This window comes from Trichechus manatus, unplaced genomic scaffold (assembly GCF_000243295.1).
Source record: "Trichechus manatus latirostris isolate Lorelei unplaced genomic scaffold, TriManLat1.0 scaffold00018, whole genome shotgun sequence".
In the NCBI taxonomy this organism is placed as follows: Eukaryota; Metazoa; Chordata; class Mammalia; order Sirenia; family Trichechidae; genus Trichechus; species Trichechus manatus.
In genome coordinates this window covers 16,433,179-16,452,296 of record NW_004443954.1, presented here as the reverse complement: position 1 = coordinate 16,452,296, position 19,118 = coordinate 16,433,179, and positions in this window count along the sequence as shown.

The following is a 19,118-nucleotide window of genomic DNA, read 5'->3' as shown; positions in this document are numbered from 1 at the left end:
ATTCTGAATACTTTGAAAATCTGGTAATTGAAAACTCTCTAGGATTACTAAGGTAAAACTTCCACACATCTCTCAAGAAAAAAACTAATAAGGAAAATTAGTTCACGGTGCTTATAATTTTAGTCATCACAACGATGTCACTGTAACATCAGGTTAACTCCTTTGGAAAATAAAACTACCGTTTGATTTTCAGTGTATTTCTTGGTATCTTACATGCACCAAATAAAACAAGCATTCATATTAGCATGCTGCATGTATTACTCCGAAGTCATGAAGTTTCCAAAGAAGCAGCAATAACTTAATTGTGCCCGTGTTGATCTTAAAGTGTAGCATAAAAAAATAGCCTTAGAGACTTTCAAAAATGCCTACAGTACTCCTAGGAGGAACAGCAGGGAGGCCAGGAGAATCTGGCTGCAGACATATTTCAAAAAGGCTATTTATATGTTGAAGGGCAGGATTTAATTAATAGTGTTACAGCTGTGGAGTTAATATGCAGATCTGGGTCCGATCACAAGGGACCACTATATATATTTAACATATCACTTAATCCTACAATTTCCCCTTCTACAGTGCATGCATAGTAATAAATATACATCCCAACGGATCTCTGTATGAGTATTTAATGAGTGTTAATAATAACAATAATAATGAACATGATGAGAGCAATCATTTACTGAATGCTCTCAATATGCTGGGTCCTTTACTAAGCATTTTAAATGACTTATCTCATTTAATTCTCTCAACAACCCAATTACATTGATGTTATCATTATCTTGCAGAAAAAGAAAACCAAGGCTTTAGTTAATTTGCTAATTTTCTATGCAAGTCCTTTTGGTTAAATACCCAGTATGACGCTTCACCATGTCTCAGAAACTTATTCCTTGCCAAAGAACATTTTTTGTCCTCCAAGCATGAAAGCGTTTGGAGAGGTTGGGTCACTCTCCAGCTCCAGGGACTGAATCTTGCACAGTCTCATTGCATCACCATCTGTCACACATTCTATCCCTTTGTGATTGTTCAGAAGCCAGCCTGAGACAAAAATCTCCAATAGAACTCTAAACGGTATTTTGCTGCAGCACTTATGGGAAAATTTTCTCATTTTTTATAAGAGCCAAAAGAAAGTAGTGTTCTACCTTCTGGACTTTGGATGTTATTAGGATACAATGCCTGGATTTGTCACCAGCATCTTGTCGCCACAAGAAGATGAATGAGCCTGAAGACAAAGCTCTCAGTCCCGCACCTAACCCTCCATGCTGACTCCCAGTTTCTCTTATTAAATTGCTCTATTTTTTCCCATAGAACTTGCCACCTTTTAGCATGCTATATAATTTCCTTTTTGTTAGATTCATTATTTGTATATGCTGTCGTATGTTTTTATTATATTCATGGTTTGTAACTTTCCTCCCTGGCAACAGTGCAAGCTCCACAAGAGCAAGGGTCCATGTTTGTTTCGCTAATTTATCCTGAGTACCTAGAACAGCACCTACCATACAGTGGGCTCTGTTGAGGAAGGGAGAGTGGAAATATTAGAAAGAACTTGGAACACAGAGGCACTGAGGTAAAGAACCTTCCTCTGGACTTCTTGTTTTGTGAGTAATAAATCTTCTTGGAGTTAGAATTATTTTGGGTTGGGAATTTGCCCACCTAGAGCCTAAAACATCATACATTATACATTTACCAAATTACTCAGCTAAAAAAATACCAGATATGAGATTCAAATGTGTGTCTGTGGATTTTCAAGGCCATATTCTTTAAACAATGTGCTGAGCTGTATTAATGATATATTACTGGGAGGTGCTATGAAGTTGGAGGATAATGAACTTGTGGGAAACAAGAGCCCCAGTGGCAGAGTGGTTAAGAGCTCAGCTGCTAACCAGAAGGTTGGCAGTTTGAATTCACCAGCTGCTCCTTGGAAACCCTATGGGGCAGTTCTCCTCTGCCATATAGGGTCACTATGAGTCGGAATCGACTCTAAGGCAACTTTTTTTTTTTTTTGAACCTATAGTATTAAGAATTCTTTCAACAGCGAACAACAGAAAATCTCAATTAAATCCAGCTTTTCAAACCATATGGAAATTGCCTACATAACAAGGAATCTGGAGGTCAGGTGCTTGGGGATGGTTCAGTTCAGAAGTATAATGGATGTCATTGAGGACCCAGATTCATTCTGCCTTCCTGCTCTGCCACCCTCAGTTGGCTGACTTCCTCATGATCATAGGCTCCCCACACCAATGTCTAGTACAAGAATAAAACAATGAGCCAAATCTTCCTTCTCTCTTCTTTTATGACCCAAGAAAGTTTCCCTAAAAGCTTCTCTTGGTTGACTTAACATTTCGTCTCATTAGCCATAATTGTATCATATGCCCCTTTCTAGACAGGCAGGGTAGAGTAATGACCATGAATAATTTAGGCAAAGACAGATTACGGCCATAAATCTGCAGAGGCTCAACAGGGGTGTGCATTTTATACAGCACAAGACCATATGGCAGAGTCCTGATAAAGGAAAAAAATCAGGGTTCTCTTAGTAAGGAAGAAAAGGGTCACAGCTAATTGGTGGAAATCAACAAAGTTTGGTAAATGAGCACAACCCAGGCATTGAGTAAAGCAGAAAGAACCGTTTAGAAAAGAAGTAAAAATGACATCATTACAAGAACTCAAATCTGCAGTAGACACACAAAGACACAGAGGTAGGCACAGGTGATATGAAGTCAAAAAAAGAGTCACAATCAATCCCTGTTATAGACTGAATAGATAATGCTGCATACATACAGGAATGTGAATAATAGCTAAAAAGAATGGTTAGTTAGTGCTATGTGAAAAGTCATCGACTCTTCCATTTCATAATACCACTCCAATTTATTTTATTGAAATTTGCTTTTCTCCATTGTATGAAATCTGATAGGTCTCTAATCTGGAATCGTATTTTCCCTTATCAAAGAAGTAGACAGTTGACCCACCCTAAGATAATCGTATACTCACTACCACCACCATCATCATACCCGGTAATTTAAATCTCGAACAGATTGAGAACAATCAGACCCTCTTCCTATTTAATAGTCTTGGTACTGCTTCCTGTTTTCAAGGGCCTCCTTAGCTTCCAACTCTGCCAAAACCCAGTTCTTCAGCCTCTCATGGATTCACTGAGCCCTCAAGAACCTCGCAATACATCCCCTGTTGCTTAAACTGGGTACAGGTGGAGTCAGTTGCTAGTAAATAAAAATCCCTAAGTGACACAATTGCTGAGGACTGGTTTACAAGTAACTGATTGTATTTTTGAAGGAAAGAACAGACTTTGTAACTTTGGTTTATTTTCCCATGGGTATTTGACATAGTTGCTAAAACACTTTTTCAGGAGTTCTATAAAACAACTTTCTATCAATCATTTCCTAATTAATGAAAAAGTTAAATAGAATGAACATCGAAGTATCAATGGGATGTTCTTTCAAATAATATGGCTGCATAAAAACAAAAAAATAACTCCTACTTACTATGACATGTGCAAGAGCATACTCTTGTGTTTGTATCATGGCAAAGAGCATTGCTGGCCCTCCTGGCTGGACTTACTAGATCAGCAGACGTGAATGTACAAGACGGTTCTCTCAAAATGGATCAGAGGTCTATTATCTATTAATATAATTTGTCCTTGACCAGTGACCCCTCATGTTGGATCCAGTTGCATATTGGGTGAATATAGCAAGAGTTAGACCCAACAGCCCTCCCCTACCTCTTGTTTATTAGAAAGAAATAGTATATTCCCAAGAGATCTGCCAATATAAGGAGTTTTAATTACACAGGAGGGGACCATAGGAGACAGACGTCAACAAAGGTGTTGAAGTGATAGGGGTCTCACAGCTTAAACAATCTTTCGTGTGGGTGCCCTCAGGACCCTGCAGGAACTTTATTTCCATCTGGCACATTCTCACACTGTTATTAATTTCATTTAGTGCCCTGCAAGTTCCCTTCCACTGCAGCGCTCCCTTTTCCTTGTGTCCTGTTTGTTTGGCATCTGTGGGTCTTTGCTTTGGACAACTGGTACCCGTTTTGTTGATGCCCTAAGCTTACCTTGCTTATTGGGTAATCCGTCCCTGGTTTTGGTCCTTTGAGAGAACAGAGGAAGTGAGTTGGAAGAGGAACACTATCCCAGGAGTCAGAGAGTGACAATGAGGAACCTAATCACAACACCAAAACAGCCCACATGTTGCCAATTACTAGCATGTAGGAAATACCTTCGCTAGTCTAATTGACAGTCTATCTCAAATTAGGATAAATGGAAGTAAGTAAAGAGAATTTCTCTGAGTCCATAAAAATACTATATAAAATGACTATTCAAATTACCAGATACAAATGGATTGAAACACAACATAAAACTTAATATTCATAATTATTTTATTCATAAAATCTGAAGTTATTTTATAATGTGCATATGATAGAAGACAGCTCGGCAATTATTGAAATAATAATATACTATTAAAGACAAATATTAATTTATAGGCATTGGACTTAGTGTGGGAAATGGATGTATGGTTTATTAACATTCATTGATGTGACAAAAGGATGACAGGTTCTAATAATAAAGTTATTAAAACGTAGAACAAGTAGAACTACTTCTGGAGGTCTACAGAAAATTCTCTAGGAATTTCTTGCTGCTTGACTGAATCCAATGCCCTTTGTTGCAAAACGGACCTCACCGGAGCTTTTGCTAGCCACAGTCTAAAAGAATACGAGGTGGTCAAGGCAGATTTTCTAAGATCTAAACTACGAGTGCAAGTAGATGACCTTCATGGTACTCAGAGAACTTTGAGAGTGATGTCAGACAACAGAATACATTTAAAAACTATAGTTGGTAATGAGAAGTTTGATCAATAGATATGGCTTTTTATTTAATTATACTGTTTAAGTTCTTCATTACAATAACCAGTTAAGCTGCTTGTAAGAAGATGCTTAAGTTACTTAAACAAAAGTCAGTGCAAGCTGCTCTCAAGTTTAGACGGCAGTCAACAAAATGCAGGAATCATAACGAAAATCCTGTGCTCCACCAGCATTGCCACTAGATAGAGAAACTGAACTCACTATTGTATAAGGTCCAATCCAGACAACTCTTAGCTCTCGGATCAGGAATCAGAAGTAGGAATCGCCATACTAAAACATTTAGGTGTTTGTAAACAAACGTTCCACTGATTCTGTGTGGAGGTGTTATCCTTTGTGATACTTCCTCCCCCCCAGAATCAGTATTCAAACTGTGATACTAATTTGCTATGCATGTTGTTACATTAGCGTTCTCCATTAATCCCTTCTCCTGCCTTCATAAGATGTTTAAAACAATGTTTCACCTACATATTTGGAGCTATGGTCACTGTGATAGTATTCATTTAAAACATGTACGTAAAGATACATTGGGAGCCAAGTCTCACTCAACACAAAAAACTGAAGCCTAAAGCTATTGTTGTGAAGTTTTATGATATTAACATATTTCAAATGTCATTGTATACTGTTTAAATTAGTATTTGCTTTATCATAAGATCTTGATGATGGTATTAATGATAATGTGTAAGGCACATTTTTACACCAACAGTAAAAACATGATGAATTCACCATAGAGCGACCACCTACTTCCAGATCAAAATAGGTAATAAAAACCTTCCAGGTGACTCAGAAGGCAGTTCACACTGTGCACAAGGCAGAGAGAAAATAAAAAGAGAGAAGAAAAATGCAGAGACAAATGACATCTATGAAAGCGGTCAATAATAAAAATGTCAGTAAGCCTAAGTCTTCTGGGAAGAAAGAGACAAGCAGCTCTCAGAGAAGTGTGCTCTTTGTAAGGTCTGCTAATATCTTTAAAACTTAAAAGTCCAACAGTTTCTACCACTTCCAGTAGCTGCCAATAAAATCAGACTTATTTTTAAAGTGCTTTCCTGGCCTGAAGATACAACTTTCTCCTGGATGCTGACTTGATTACTATTATCTGAGTATTTGCATGTTATAATAAACAGCATTATGCAAATTTGATGGAGGACCACGCGTAATATAAAAATAAGATATGCTAGTAATCTGTCAGGACTAGAGACAATAAAGACGGCCTTTCTATAGTCCTGATAGAAAGTTCTAAAAACGGGTATGTGGAATTAAGTAAACAAAGCTTATTTTTCTTGATCCATTTTACAAGAGTAGAGAATGTGCTTTCTGTGGATCACATGGTAAAAAAATACTAACTAAAAAAGACCATAGAATTTTAACGTGTAGGATTGTTGTTGTTAGGTGCTCTTGAATCAGTTCCAACTCATAATGACCTTAGGCACAACAGAATGAAACACTGCCTGGTCCTGTGCCACTCTCACAATCGTTGCTATGCTTGAACCCATTGTTGCAGCCACTGTGTCAATCCATCTCGTTGAGGGCCTTCCTCTTTTTTGTTGACCCGCTACTTTACCAAGCATGATGTCCTTCTCCAGGGACTGACCCCTCCTGATAACATGTCCAAAGTATGTGAGAAGTAGTCTCGCCATCCTTGTTTCTAAGGAGCATTCTGGTTGTACTTCTTCTAAGAAAGATTTGTTCGTTCTTTTGGCCTTCCATGGTATATTCAATATTCTTCACCAACACCACAATTCAAAGGCGTCAATTCTTCTTCAGTCTTCCTTATTCATTGTCCAGCTTTCGCATGCATATGATGCGACTGAAAATACCACGGCTTGGGTCAGGTGTACCTTAGTCCTCAAGGTGATATCTTTGCTTTTCAACACTTTAGAGAGATCTTTTGCAGCCTATTTGCTCAATCCTATGCATCTTTTGATTTATTGACTGTTGCTTCCATGGGTATTGATTGTGGATCCAAGTAAAATGAAATCATCAAAAAGCTCAATCTTTTCTCCATTTATCATGATATTGCTTATTGGTCCAGTTGTTAGAATTTTTATTTTCTTTATGTTGAGGGGTAATCCATACTGAAGGCTGTGGTCTTTGATCTTCATCAAGTCCTCTTCACTTTCAGCAAGCAAGGTTGTGTCATCTGTATACCACAGGTTGTTAAATGAGTCTTCCTCTAATGCTGATGCCCCGTTCTTCTTCACGTAGTCCATCTTCTTGGATTATTTGCTCAGCACACAGATTAAATAGGTATAGTGAAAGGATACAACTCTGATGCACACATTTCCTGACTTTAAACCATACAGTATCCCCTTGCTCTGTTCGAATGACTGCCTCTTGATCCATATACAGATTTCTCATAAGCACAATTGTGTTCCAGAATTCCCAGTCTTCACAATGTTATCCATAGTTTGTTATGAGCCACAGAGTCAAATGCCTTAGCATAGTCAATAAAACACAGGTAAACATCTTTCTGGTATTCCCTGCTTTCAGCCAGGATCCATTTGACATCAGCAATGATATCCCTGGCTCCATGTCCTCTTCTAAATCCAGCTTCAATATCTGGCAGCTCCCTGTCGATATACTGCTGCAGCTGCTTTTGAACAATCTTCAGCAAAATTTTGCTTGCCATGTGATATTAATGATATTGTTCGATAATTTCTGCATTCAGTTAAATCGCCTTTCTTGGTAGTAGGCATAAATATGGATCTCTTCCAGTCCGTTGGCCAGGTAGCTGTCTTCCAAATTTCTTGGCATAGATGAGTGAGCACTTCCAGAGCTGCATCCATTTGTTGAAACATCCCAGCTGGTATTCCGCCAGTTCCCGGAGCCTTGTTTTTTGCCAATGCCTTCAGTGCAGCTTGGACTTCTTCCCTCAGTACCATCAGTTCCTGATCACTTTACCTCCTGAAATGGTTGAATGTTGACCAACTCTTTTTGGTATAGTCACTCTGTATATTCCTTCCATCTTCTTTTGATGCTTCCTGTGTCATTTAATATTTTCCCCGTAGAACTGGTCAGTATTCCAACTCAAGGCTTGAATTTTTTCTTCAGTTCTTTCAGCTTGAGAAGTGCTAAGCTGTTCTTCCCTTTCGGTTTTCCATCTCCAGGTCTTTGCACATGTCATCATAATATTTTACTTTGTCTTCTTGAGCAGCCCTTTGAAATCTTCTGTTCAGCTCTTTTACTTTATCATCTTTTCCTTTTGCTTTAGCTACTGACATCTCTTCTGACATCAAGTTAGGTCTTTTCTTTCTCTCCTGTCTTTTTTAATGATCTCTTGCTTTCTTCATGTATGATGTCCTTCCATAACTCATCTGGTCTTCAGTCATTAGTGTTCAACACGTCAAATCTACTCTTGAGATGGTCTCTAAATTCAGGTGGGATATACTCAAGGTCGTACTTTGGCTCTTGTGGAATTGTTCTAATTTTCTTCAGTTTCAACTTAAACTTGCATATGAGTAGTTGATGGTCTGATCCACTTTTGGCCACTGACCTTGTTCTGACTGATGATATTGAGCTTTTCCATCGTCTCTTTCCACAGACGTAGTCAATTTGATTCCTGTGTATTCCATCTGGCAAGGTCCATGCGTATAGTCACCGTTTATATGTTGGTGAAGAAAAGTTTTTGCAATGAAGAAGTCGCTGGTCTTGCAAAATTCTATCATGTGATCTCCGGCATCATTTCTATCACCAAGGTCATATTTTCTAACTACCGATCCTTCTTCTTTGTTTCCAACTTTCTCTTTCCAATTGCCAGTAATTATCAATGCATCCTGATTGCATGTTCAGTTGATTTCAGACTACAGACGTTGGTAAAAATCTTCAGTTTCTTCATCTTTGGCCTTAGTGGTTGGTGTGTAAATTTGAATAATAGTCATGTTAACTGGGTTTTCTTGTAGGTGTATGGATATTATCCTATCATTGACAGTGTTGTAATTCAGGACAGTTCTTTAAATGTTCTTTTTGACGATGAATGCAATGCCTTTCCTCTTCAAGTAGTCATTCCCAGCACAGTAGACCATAGTAGGCTGATCCAAAATGACCAATACCAGTCCATTTCAGCTCACTAATGCATGGGGTATCGATCTTTATGCATTCCTTTCATTTATTTTTGATGATTTCCAATTTTCCTAGATTCATACTTTGTACGTTCCACGTTCTGATTATGAATGGATGTTTACAGCTGTTTCTTCTCATTTTGAGTAGTGCCACATCAGCAAATGAAGGTTCTGAAAGCTTGACTCCATCCACGTCATTAAGGTCAACTCTACTTTGAGGAGGCAGCTCTTCCCCAGTCATGTTTTGAGTGCCTTCCAACCTGAAGGTCTCATCTTCCGGCACTATATCAGACAATGTTCCACTGCTATTCATAAGGTTTTCACTGGCCAATTCTTTTCAGAAGTAGACCGCCAGGTCCTTCTTCCTAGTCTGTCTTAGTCTGGAAGCTTAGCTGAAACCTGTCCACCATGGGTGACCCTGCTGGTAGTTGAATACTGGTGGCATAGCTTCCAGCATCACAGCAACACACAAACCCCCACAGTACGACAAACCGACAGATGCATGGGGGAATGTATAGGATTAGGAATGAATAAATTAACATCAGATTTCTACAGTGAGGGAAAGTCTTCCAAATAAACCCATAAATCTATAAATCTACTGGCATCACAGTAGATTTATTAATGAGTCTTTCTGTATCAGAATTGCCTTAGTTACTAGAGAATGTTGATTCCCTCTAACTTAAATGGTTAGTCCTAGATATAGATGCAAATCGTAGAGATCACCTAATCTAGTCACTTTCAGATGCAGACAAATGATGTGTGTCCCAGAGAACCTAATTATAAAGCAGCTTGGAAGACTGACAATGATAATTTCCTTGGGGGGAAGAATTTCCACACTAAATATAATAGTTTACCCATTTCTTTTTCTTTATCATAAAAATCCATGCCTGTATTCTGTAATTTTCATTGTACATGCACACTGGTTATATTAGTGCTTTCTATCCATAATGATAATAAATGACTTTTAAGTGATATCAAATTATAAAGAATATTATATTTATTTTTTTAAGTTATTTTATACTCTACCCAATAATGGAATTATGCACCGAAGACAGCACATAAAATAGTTACAATCATTAGAAGTTTTCTTAGAGATTCAGGAAATCACATGTGCTTTTTGTGATTTATGATTTTTAAAAAGTGTAGTGTCAGAAGTGGTTAAATTTGATGTCACATCACTCATCTTTCATTTGAAGTGGAGGTTTTTCTAGTATAACTTATTTTTAAACGACCAGAAAACTGTAAAAATGACTTAGAGATTGTGACTATGGAGATTTAGAAAAGTTGAATAATGTAAATAGAAAGTTAAAAGTGGATTGAGGAGACTTACAGGTTCAGCTCTCACATGTAATGAGATTAGAAGTTGTCACTCACATCCTTACAAGAAAAGCTGGCCAAACTGATAATCAATAATTTTATTGGGCCCATCAGAGAACTGAGGTTCCAGGGCAAACAACCACCCTTAAATCTGGAAAGACAGGTGCATCCAGAGGTCACAGCCAAGATCTACTTACCTGGAGCGGAAGTTGCTAGAGCTACAAACAAGTAGCGCACTTAAGGTGATTTTGACGAATTGATGGTGGCTGAGTATGGACTTATGGACTAGTGTGTGAGTGAGTCACAGTTTAGGGTCACAGTCTTGAGGGGGCCCACGCTTCCATTGACTTTCTCTCTAGGAACAACATTAGGTTCTCATATGAGGATCAAAGAAAGATCCAAAATAACATAGTCAACAGCAGTCAGGGTTTCAGGAAATACATTGGGAATACCGCAGACAGGAAAAGGATTAGGCAGTAGGAGGAAGGTGGGTGGGGCTGGAGAGATTTACTACTGGAGAAACAGTTGTGAAGATCACAGCCCTGAGACTTGGGCTCACTAAAAGACTGGGATTTAATTGGAATATTATAAAACACCCCCCCACAACACACACATAACTTACCACCATACCAACAGCTCTACAATATAGTAAGAGTGGAATACACTTGAAAGACTTGCAAGAGAGACTATTTGAGATGGAGTATGGGAGGGGGGAGAGTAAAGAAGGGAGACATAAATAAGACAGAGGAGTATAAAGCCTCTAGTAACTGTATCTACAATGAACCTTAAACACAGCCCAACTCCTAGCCAAATTGTTACAAGATGTATTTTTTTAACTCTTTTTTTGTTTTTATTGTGCTTTAGATGAAGGTTTATAGAGCAAATTTTTTCCCATTAAATAATTAATACACATATTGTTTCATGACATTGGTTGCCAACCCTATGAGGGGTCAACACTCTCCCTTTCTTGACCTTGGGATCCCCATTTCCATTCATTCAGGTTTCCTGTCCCCTGCTACCTTCTCATCCTTGCCCCTGTGCTGCTGTGCCCATTTAGTCTCCTATACGTGGTTGAGCTACGTGTGTTGCTGTTTGTTTTATGGGCCTGTCTAATCTTTGGCTGAAGGGTGAACCTCAGGAGTGACTTGAGTACTGAGTTAAAAGGGTGTTTGGGAGCCATACTTTTGGGGTTTCTCCAGTCTCCGTCAGACCAGTAAGTCTAGTCTTTTTTGTGAGAATTTTGTTCTACATTTTTATCCAGCTTTGTCTGAGCCCCTCTATTGTGATCCCTGTCAGAGCAGTCAGTGTTGGTAGCCGGGTACCATCTAATTGTGCCAGACTCAGTCTGGTGGAGGCTATAGTAGTTTGATTTCTTGACTGATGCTTCCATGTATGTTGATTGTGAATCCAAGTAAAATGAAATATTGACAACATCAGTCTTTTATCCATTTATCATGATGTTGTTTATTGGTCCAGTTGTGAGGATTTTTGTTTTTTTTTAGGTTGAGGTGGAGTCCATACAGAAGGCTGTGTTCTTTGATCTTCAGTACTCAATTTCAAGACATACAATAAGACTACAGTAATCAAGACAGCAGGGTATTGGAAAAAGAAGAGGCACATGTATCAATGAAACAGAATAGAAAGCCCAGAAATAAATTGATTTTTGACAAAAGAGCAAAGGCGATTTAATGGAGATAAGACAGTCTTTTCAACAAATTGTTCCTTAACAATTGGATGTCATGAGCAAAAAACAACAAACAAACAAAAATGACAGGGGGAACCAACATGATGCTATATACAGAAGCACCATGCCGTCCCCCTGCAGCAAAGACCCAAAAAACTAAGTAAAACAGATACAAATCTCAATCCTGGAACCCTAACTACCAAATGAAGGGATAAAGAACTCAATTGAACACCGAATGGAATAAGAAATCCACAGAGAACAAAGAACGAGGAGAGCTATGGAGTGGAAGTTCCATACCAGCTAAAGTGGCTGGATTCACCATCTTGGGTTACAGCCACCAGAGAACTCAGGGAGTACAGGAAGGCAGCTCCATGGAGCTCCCAACAGGAGACAGAGCACCCAGTAACCAGGGATACACACTTTTCTACCCCTCACCCTTCTTCCCTGTACAAGGCCTCTGCCACTTGCCAAGGGCCACCGTTGCTCGGCTGCAGAAACACTAGCTCACTGCCTCTGGGGTCTTCCCTGCCTCCATCAGCTGGCCCTTTCAGTGCCATTTTTTTCTTGTGTTTGTTTATTTTTTTTGGTTTGTATTTTTGTTTGTTTTATATATATATATATATTTGCTTTCTTGTTGCTTTTCTTACTCTCCCTTCCTTCCTTTTTTTTCTCCTGCCCAGCTAGCTCCGTGTGCCATCCCCTCCCCTTCTTGACAGGCTGTCATTTTTTGGTTTGTTTGCTTTGTTCTTTTTTTAATTTTCTTTTCTTCTGTTTCTTCTCTCTCTCCTTTTCTTCCTTTCCTTTCTCCTTCCCACTCAGCCCTGTGCACTGCCCCTGCCCCTTCTGAATGGGCTATGCTGCACAGTTGGGTTGGAGAGTCACTGAGCGCAGCCTCCCCGGGTCTGTGCTTTCATCACCAACCAGCTCCCTCAGCACCATTTTTTAATTTATCATTTGTTTTTGTTTTTTGTTATTGTTTCTTCTCTCTCCCTTCCTTTCCTTTCATGTGTCCACCCAGCCTGGTGCACTGCCCCCAACTTCTTGGTGGGCTGTGCTGTACAACTTAGCTGGAGAGCCTCTGGCACATGGCCTCCCTGGGTCTGTACCACCCCCACAGACAAAAATTTTTGTTGTTATTGTTTTTATTTTTTATTATTATTTGTTTGTTTGATTGTTGATTTCTTCTCTCTTTTCTTTCTCCTGTCCACCAAGCCCCATGTGCCACACACACTGCTTCTCGACAGGCTAAGCCACACCACTCAGCTAGAGAGCCACCACTACACAGCCTCACTGGGTTTGCTTCACACCAACCTACCAAATTATACTGTACCACCATTTTTTTCCTTTTTCTTTTACTTTTATTTATTTATTTTTTACTTCATTTTTTAGCCTTTTCTTGTTTTTAAACTTTTTTTGCCTTTATTTCTCTCTCTTTTTTCACCTACCCACTTAGCTTTGCACATTACACCCTCTCCTTTCCCTATTGCCTATCTGCACCATGCATCTAATGCCATGCGTCTGAGCATACTGACTCACTCCCCTGAACCCTACCCTGCACTACTCCCCAGCCCCACCTCATCACCCTAAGTTTGTGCCACAGACTAACCATCCCCGTCCCTCTACCCCCTCTGACCCTGCCCTGCTTCTCCATAGCTGAGTGACTGGCCTTGCCCACCTGGACAAGGTGGTGAGAAGTAGCATGCATACAGGTGAGCAAGCAGCAGAATATGCCCTGCTTGTCTGCCCAGACAGAACAAAATAAAACAAAAAAGCAGGAAAAAACAATCAAATCTACAATCAAGAAATGAAGAAAATAATTCCTGAATGTCCCAGAGACAGCAGACAATATCAAAACATATAAAAACAATAGGTGAAGATAGCTTCAAAGCAACCAAAGTAAAACACCAGAGGACCTTCTGCTAGAAGAAAAAGCACTGGAACTACCTGACAGGGAATTCAGAACTCTAATATACAGAGTTCTCCAAGAGAAGAAGGAAAATGCAGACAAAAATAAGGAAAAAAATAGACAAAATCATGGAAAAGACAGACAATGGAAAAATTTAAGAAAATAATACAGGAACAAAATGTCAAAATAAACAAACAACCAGAAATCATATAAAATCAGTAATTAGAAATCCAAAAGATAAACACTAAGATTCAGAAATGGATGGTGCCATGGAAGATTTTAGGAGCAAAATTGAATCAATAGAAGGCAGCAACAGTGAAATTGAAGAAAAATCCTTGGAAACCACTGTGTTTGAAGAAAAATTGGAGAAAAGAATAAATATAAAGGAAGAAACCCTGAGAATGATGTGGGATACAATCAAAAGCAAAAATTTGTGTGTGGTCAGAGTTCCAGAACAGGAGGAGAAAATGGAAAACACAGAGAGGATCATTGAAGTTTTGCTGACAGAAAAGCTTCCTAATATCATGAAAGACAAAAAGTAGACTATCCAAGAAGCTCAATGAACCCCATATAGGACAGACCCCAAAAGAAAAACATCAAGACATATCATAATCACACTGGCTAAAAACAAAGACAAAGAAATAATCCTGAGAGCAGCTTGAGAAAAATGAAAAGTCACATACAAAGGGGAAACTATACGACTCTGATTACTTGGCAGAAATCATCCAGGCAAGAAGGCAATAGGAAGATATATACAAAATCTTGAAAGAGAAAAAACTGCCAACCAAAAATAATATATTCTGCAAAACTCTCACTCAGATATGATGGTGAAATTAGGACATCTGCAGATAAACAGAAATTAAGGGAATATATAGAAACCAAACCAACTTACAAGAATTATTAAAGGGAGTCCTTGAGGTAGACAACCAACAACATCAGACAACAACCTGAATCTAGCACATAAGACAGCCTCAGGCAGATACCAACCTAAATAATGAACTCTCAAGTATAAAATATAATTTAAAAGTTTACAATAGGGAACCAGAAAGTTAAATCTGTAAATGACAACAACATCAGAACAATAAAAGAGGGAATAAACAGTGTAGGTATAAAACTTTCAAATAGAGGAAGTCAAGGCGATATCAAGTAATAAAAGACTGGTTTAACTTTAGGAAGATAGGGGTAAATTTCAAAGTAACCACAAAGAAAGTTAACAAACCTACTTATCAAAACAAAAAAGAAAAACATAAAGTCTCAGTAAACACACAACCCACAAAAACAAAGGAAACAAACAAAAAAAAATCCACAAACAAAAGGAATTCAGCACAGAATGGTAAGAGGAACAATGAAAATGTCAGAAGCACAAAAAAAAAGCACTACAAAATGACAGGAATAAACTCATGCCTATCAGTAATCACACTAAATATAAATGGCTTAAATGCACCCATAAAGACAGAGAGTGAAAGAATGGATAAAAAAACAGGACCCATCAATATGCTGTCTACAAGAGACACACCTTAGAAACAAAGACATACGTTTATTAAAAATCAAGGAATTGAAAAAATATCAAGCAAACTATTACCAAAAAAGAGCAAAAGTGGCAATACTAATCTTAGGTAACATAGATTTTAAAACAAATTCCATCATAAAGACAAAGAAGGGCATTAGATAATGATTAAAGAGACAATCTGCCATGAAGACATAACCATAATAAACTTCTATGCACCCAATGACTGGGTTCCAAAATATAGAAAACCAATTCTAACAAGACTGAAAAGAGAAATTGACAGTTCCACAATAATACTAGAAGACTTCAACACATCACTCTCAGTAAAGAACAGAACATTTAGAAAGAAACTCAACAAAGAGATAGACGATCTAAAAGCCACAATCAGTCAACTTGATCTCATAGATAGACCACTCCACCCAACAGCAGCATAGTACACATTCTTTTCTAATGCACATGGAACTTTTTCCAGAATATACCACATCTTAGGCCACAAAGTAAACCTCAACAAAATCCAAAACATTGAGATAATACAAGGTATCTTCTCTGATCACACCACCATCAAAATAGAAATTAATAACAGGAAAAGCGAGGGAAAAAAATCAAGTACATGGAAACAGAATAACATCCTGCTTCAAAACCACTGGGTAACAGAAGAAATTAGAGATGGAATCAAAAAATTCATAGAGTCTTATGAGAATAAAAATACATCAGACCCAAACCTTTGGGACAGAGCAAAAGCAGGGCTCAGAGGTCAATTTATAGCAATAGATGCACACAAAAAAAGATGGGACAAAATCAAAACATTAGCTATACAACTTAAACAAATAGAAAGAGAACAGCAAAAGAGGCACACAGACGCCCAAAGAAATGAAATAATAAAGATCAGAGCAGAAATACATGAAAAAGAGCATAGAAAAACAGTAGAAAGAATCATCAAAAGCAAAAGATGGTTTTTTGGAAGGATCAACAAACCATTTGACAAACTGACAAAAGATAAACAGGAAAAGACACAAATAACCAAATAAGAAATAAAATGGGGACATTACAATAGACCCAATTGAAATAAAAAGAATCATAACAGTACTATGAAAATTATACTGCAACAAATTTGAAAACGTAGAGGAAATGGACAAACTTTTAGAAACACACTACCTACCTAAACTAACACAAACTGAGGTTGAAAATCTGAGCAGACCCATAACAACAGAAGAGATTGAAAAGGTAATAAAAAAAAAAACACTCCCAACAACAACAAAAAGCAAAGGTCCGGATAACTTCAGTGGAGAATTCTACCAAAAATTCAGAGAAGAGCTCACATCAGTACTACTCAATTATTTCAGAATATAGAAAAGGAATGGGTACTTCCGAATCCATTCTATGAAGCCAGCATAACCCTGATACCAAAACCAGGCAAAGATGATACAAAAAAAAAGAAAATTACAGACCAATGTCTCTCATGAATGTAGATACAAAAATTCTCAACAAAATTCTAGACAATAGGAGGCGGGGCCAAGATGGCGGAGTAGTCAGACACTTCCAGTGGACCCTCTTACAACAAAGACCCAAAAAAACAAGTGAATTGATTATATATGGTAATTTGGGAGTCTTGAACATCAAAGGCAGAGTTGAGGAACTGGACTGAGTGGCAGGGGGAGGGAGATATGATTCAGAAGCAGCAAGGAGTTGCCAGACCTGACCCAGTGAGAGCCTGAGCCCTTCAGGCCTAATCAGCTAAGGGGTGAGCTGTGAGGCAGGTAAGTGGTGGTGCTCGGGAAGTGCGTTTTCCGCACCAGGAAAGACCCAGCACCAGAGAGTCTACACGGCCACCCAGAACCAGTGAGAAGCAACCCTGGATTGGTGAAAGATAAGTAATTGCGTACAGCCTACCACACTGATCAAAAACACCCCCTTAGGGAGAAACCTCTCTCCCATTTACCTCTCCACTCCCTGTTCTGCACTGGGTCCTGGACCGGCTTCAGCAACTGTTGAGTCCCCTGGGCCGGAAGTAGGATCCCTTACACTCATGGAGCCATTCTCCCTGCCTTGGAGAGTAAACAAATTAACAAACAGAGGAAAAAATAAACTGCTGGCTCCCCTAAGCCAGGAACCCAGGGTAGGCTCCTTTGCCTAGGCACAGGCATAAGGGATTCACAGACTTTAAGTGTCTTTCTCCCTGCATAGACTTGTGTGGGCCCATCTCAACAGCGTAGGCCCTCATTACCACAGTAAAACAAAGTATATACCGGAAGTCTAATTTCAAGTTTCAGCTGTGAAGTGGCAGGTTCTTGACATTTGACACTGCTCTGCCCATTAAGCAGGGTCTTCACTTACCCACATCAAGGGCCCGAGGACTGGTGGCTCCACCCATGCCACCTAGCCACCTGCGATAGGGGCCCATGAATAAGAAGTGCCCCAGTCCTTACAACCAACAGCTTTAAGTGCTCATAGTCTGGCTGCAAAACCCACTCACCTACGCACTCTAGGGAACAGGGACCTGACTTCCTCCTGGACAATCGGGGGCTGCCATCAGCCCCTTGCCTTGCTCAGAGTGTGTCCCCCTGCTGCAGACAGATGCCTGTGCCTACACCAATCACCCACAACTGTCTAGGACTGTAAGTGAGAGCCTACACCACACACTTGGTGGCTATTTACCTGGGTACCTGAGCTGAATCCATACAGGAGGAGTGGGTGGACTCGTGAGCTCACATACCTAGTAACAGATCTAACCACCTGGTGACAGGACATTAGAGCTTCAAAGTTGCCAATAATCAAACCAGCTCATACAAGCAGCCTATTTGGGCATATCAAAACAAAACAAGAAGCTAGGGCACAGTAAGCAAACATAAAATAAATAAATATAATAACATTGATGGCTTGGAGACAACAGTCAATATCAAATCACATAAAGAGGCAATCCATGATGGCTTCAGCATGCTCCCAAAATAAAGAATCTAGAAGTTTTCCACAGGAGGAAAAATTCTTGGAATTACCAGAGGCAGAATACAAAAGATTAATACACAGAACTCTTCAATAAATTAGGAAGGAAATTAAGCAAAACACAGAACACACAATAGAGGAAATTAGAAAGATTAGAGGAGAGCACAATGACAAATTTAACAGGCTGCAAGAATCCATAGAGAGACAGCAATCAGAAATCCAGAAGATTAACGATAAAATTTCAGAAATAGACAACTCAATAGAAAGTCATAGGAGCAGAATTGAGGCAGTAGAAGTCAGAATTAGTGAGACTGAAGATAAACCACTTGACACCAACTTACTTGAGGAAAAATCAGAGAAAAGGATTTTAAAAAATGAAGAAACCCTAAGAATTATGTGGGACTTTATCAAGAGGAATAACCTATGAGTGATTGGAGTACCAGAACAGGTGGGGATAACAGAAAATACAGAGAGAATTGTTGAAGATTGGTTGCAGAAAACTTCCCTGATATCGTGAAAGATGACAAGATATCTACCCAAGATGCTTATCTAACCCCACATAAGGTAGATCCCAAGAGAAAGTCACCAAGACTTATTATAATCCAGCATGCCAAAACCAAAGATAAGGAGAATTTCAGGAGCGGCTCGGGATAAACGAAAAGTCATCTACAAAGGAGAGTCAATAAGAAAAGTTAGGACTACTCAGCAGAAACCATGCAAGCAAGAAGACAATCGAATGACATATATAAAGCCTTGAAAGAAAAAAACTGCCAGCCAAGAGTTATATATCCAGCAAAACTGTCTCTCAAAGATGAAGGCAAAATTAGGGTATTTCCAGAT